Here is a 4,372-nt window from a genome sequence, read left to right on the forward strand (position 1 = left end):
AGAAAATGATTGATGATGTCACTTTGTGAAATTATCTATGGATCTACCTTATTCTTTTATTTATTTTTATTTTTATTTTTTTCTGAGAAAGAAACAGTGTTGAGACTTCTTCCAGTTTTCCAAGGAGCTTTTCCAGTTCTAGGACACCACATGAGTGGACATGAGCAGTGGAGTCCCCACTCAGAGCATTAGGGTTGTGTGCTTCTTCCAAGCCCCAGGGCTGTGAAGGGGAACCAAATTTTTGCACAAAGAATCCCAAACCTTCTTATTCCCTCTTGATTTTCCTCTCTTCTTTACATGGTAGCTTCATTTGGTTCTTCAAAACTGGAACTTGGCAACCAAATGCCCTTAGTGGCGATCAGCAGGGGGCCCCCCTCGCTATGTGGAGCGTTCTACCTCCTGCTTCTGTTTGGAAATGAGCTGCACTTCCTTTAGAGACAGGTACACCTATTCCTGAGGATCATAGTAGTAGAACTTTCAGATATAAGAAATCAGAGGTTTAGGCAGTGGGCGATCCGGGATGTGATTTATCCTGACGAGCTGCGGGATCCGGAATTTGCAAAGGTGCTGGAGGGATTTGACATTGCTGAAACGCACACTGGATAGAGCAGCTGGACAGGAGTTGGTGGAAGTCCTGGAACTCTGGATCTTAAGAAGTAGAGAAACTTCCCATTCTTAGAGTGCATGATAGCTCCTTTAATAAACTCTACAACAGATTGACAGTGATCTTCAAACTTGGGATGACACCACAGGCTGAAAGTTCCTCTGTAGTGCTCCATTCTAGTGTGGTGGGTGATACCCTGTGATCTGAAACTGTGGCTCAGGATATAACAAGGATCAGAACTGTCTGGTACCAAGAAAGAACCATCTGGTTTTCCTTTTAGCTTCATCTCTGCATCTTCCCAATTCATGGGCCCCCAATACCAACCACATGTCTCCAACTCTCCAAGGCTGGCTGCAAAGCTGCTTGAGTCAGGCCGGTAGAGGGAACACTGGAGGTGCTGGGGAGGTTGGCTGTGTAAGGATGCAGCTGCTTGGATGGGACCAATCTGGGGAAATGCATCTAGAAGGCTGAGGCTTTTTCTTAGAGAAGGAGGGGGAGTTAGAGGGTGTGGAGAGGTCAGGCCCCGCTGAGAAATGTCCACGTCCACAAGTGACACTGTGGAGGGTAATTGTTCAATTGAACAATTGTTCAATTGTTCAATTCACCTGTGAACAGGGGGCTGAAGGAGACCGGAGAAAAGGCACTTTGAGTTCTTGTCAACCTGGGTTTCCTCCCGGCCAGCAGAGCCTCCCATGTCTGTCAGGCTCGCAGCTGAAGCAGCCAGCTCTCCAGAAGGCCTCTTGCCGGTCCCATTCCCACCACCGGAGCCACCATTGCAGCTCTTTGTGCGAAAGAGACGACTGAGGCGGATTTTAAATGATCCCTTCCAGGAAGGGCCTGCGAGTGGCCGGAGGCGCCCCGGAGGTGGTGGTGGCAGGGAGGCTGCTGCTGCTGCTCCCCTCTACTCAGGCGCCCTGGAGGGGCCAAGTCCTGCAACGGGAAGGGCGCCGAGGGTAATTCAGAGCCTGGGGGCTGCAGCAGAAGTCGGCCGCCTCCTCCTCCTCCACAGTCCGGGCTGCTGAGCTCCTCTTCCGAGCAGCTGTTAGTCTCCAGGCTCTCGGCCTCCGATTCCAGCCCCTCTAGGACCAGGAGCGTGTCGCTTGTTTCTGTGGGGTCCTCCCCGGCCTGCGGGGTGGCAGCAGGCGGCTGTGGCTGGGGAGGGAGCGGCTGCGGGGGGCACGGACAGCAACCCCCACTGACCGTCTTGACCCCTGGCCCCGCCGGTTGCCCAAGCCTGAGAGCCGCCAACTGAGCCTTTAGTCCAACACCGGGGCCCCAGGTCCGCTCGAGTGCCAACCCCGGCGGCAGGGCCTTGGGGTCCAGGGCACAGGGGTGCGGGCAGTTCCGAGGGTCCCGACTCCGGGGCCGCCTCCGCGTCCTCCTCCTCCTCCTCGGGCGGCCGACCCACGTTGCTGAACACCATCAGCTGAGGTGGCCGGGAGCCCAGTGGGCCGGACTGCTAGAGGAAGGGTGGCGGCGGAAAGTCTGGCTCGGGGGCAGCCTCTCCGTAGCGGAGGAGGCGGCTCAAGACTGGGTACAAAGCGGCCGCTGCCGCTGCCTCGCCATCGCGGAGCTCCGCCCCCTGTATCGGGGAGAGGGAGGGAGGGAGGGAGGGAGGGAGAGTGGCTGGGAGCCAGGCTGAGGTGGGGACTCGGCCGGACCCCTGCAGGAGCCCAGCTCGCCGCGGCCCCGGAGCGACAGCGCTAAGGGCTGTCGCGGCCTCTGCCTCATAGAGGGGGGCGGGGGGCGCGCGAAGCCCAGCGCCAGCCCAAGCCGCCTCCACCGCTGAGTATTGCCTTATTCTTTTATTATTCTTTCTTTTTTTTTTTTTTTTTTTAGAGGCAGAGTCTCACCATGGCAGCCCAGCTCACAGCAACCTGCAACTCTTGGGCTTAAGCAATTCTCTTGCCTCAGCCTCCAAAGTTATCTGGGACTACAGGCGCCCCTCACAATGCCTGGCAGCTACCTTATTCTTTTAAATATCCATGTTAAGTAGTCTGTAACTGGAGTGCATTATTTATTGAAACATTCTCCTATTTTAATATTCATATATTAAATTGAAGCATGTCTTTACATCTCTGCTGTGCCACATAGTAGTTTTATGACTTCAAGCAAGTTATTTCACATCTCTGTTCCCAGTTTCTCTTATCCATAAAATGGATTCTAAAATGAGCCAATCTCCTAGACTCTTAGAAGCATAAGGATAGTGTCTGACATATAATAAGTGGTTGTTAGATAATTTATTTTTTACTATTGCACAAAATGGTGCGAAAGTACATCTTTTTGGACATTTATATATACTGTACTCTTTTAGGTGAGATTTTTAGAAGTAGAATCATTAAGTCAGAGATATGTGTGGGTTTTTGTTTTATAATTGGCATGTTGGCAAATTATTTTTCAAATCTGGAGTTTCAGTGAAATACTCATAAGTAGTGTATGTCTGGTAAATTTGCGGGATTATTATTCTTTTAAAATTTGGCCAATCTAATGTTTAAGAACTGACTTGTTGATTTATTTTGCATTTCTCTAGTCTAATACCTGGTGAGTCAAATTGTAATGGTTTTTTAATTCTATGTAACAATTTATTCTAAAACTTAGCATTAAACATTTCTTAACTAAGGCATTTGCAAAAGTACAGAACCTGGGAGCTACAAAATATGTCTGGGTGGTTCTGTCCAAAGGCCTCCTGACATTTCAAGTAAGGGTCTCATGAGATTTCAGATGAGGCCCGCAATCTCAGAAGGGACAGGAGAACCTTCTAAACTAATTATTATTTTTTTTATTAAATCATAAACACAAAGATCATGTATACATTAATGCATTTATGGGGTACAATGTGCTGATTTCATATACAATTTGGAATGCTTATATCACACTAGTTAATATATCCTTTCTAAACTAATTCTCATGGCCATTGGCGGGAGGCTTCAACTCCTCCCCACACGTGCCTCTCCACAGTGCTGTTCACATGATGGCTTCCCACAGAGAAAGATAGAAGCCACAGTCTTAAAACCTAATACTGAAAACAATACACTATCACTTCTACCGTTATTTGTTAGAAGCAAGTCACTAAATCTAATCAAGTTATATTCATTGTAAGTATGTTACTAAGATCTGCCTACCTCAGGAAAAGGGGAATCAAGCTTTACCTACTAAAGGGAGAAGAATATATGGACGTGCAGTATCTTGTAGCATCTTAACACTGAGCTTCTTTAATCCTTCCGTGAATTTTACATTCACTTCTGTGTCCTGTTTCTAAATTGTAGTTCTTAGGGTTTTGCTACATATTAACATCCACCTTATTGCCATATTAAAATCTAAACTACTGGATAGGGCTAGCATATATCAATTTTCAAAATTTCTTATTGATCATTAAGTAAATACTTCTGTTATCCAATATCAACTTTCCCTCTCTTTTTCACTTCTCTCCTCCTTATCTACAAAAACAAAGACGTCCTGCTTATGGAAAGTACTAGAAAAGACGAAGGAAAAATATGAGCAGTTTACCTGCAAGTAAGCATTTACTTAAGTAATTGTTAGTTCATGATCACAATGCCTGAATCCAGGCATTTGGTGAGGACTCCCTTCCTGGCTTATAGGCAGCCACCTCCTGGGTCTGCCTTCCCATGACCTTTTATCTGTTTATGAGTGGTAAGACACAGAACTTAGGTGCCTCTTCCTCTTATAAGGACATGGGCTCTATTGGATCAATGCCTTACCCTTATTTCTTCATTTAGCCTTAATTATTGCCCTAAAGGTATTATGTCC

General features: G+C 47.4%; 1 pseudogene; it reads right to left on the reverse strand.

Annotated features, from left to right (window-relative positions):
* Window positions 1-378: 378 nt before the first annotated feature.
* On the reverse strand, window positions 379-2,042 carry LOC128563705 (suppressor of cytokine signaling 7-like; annotated as a pseudogene).
* Window positions 2,043-4,372: the final 2,330 nt, after the last annotated feature.

Source organism: Nycticebus coucang, chromosome 13, assembly GCF_027406575.1.
Source record: "Nycticebus coucang isolate mNycCou1 chromosome 13, mNycCou1.pri, whole genome shotgun sequence".
Classification (NCBI taxonomy): domain Eukaryota; kingdom Metazoa; phylum Chordata; class Mammalia; order Primates; family Lorisidae; genus Nycticebus; species Nycticebus coucang.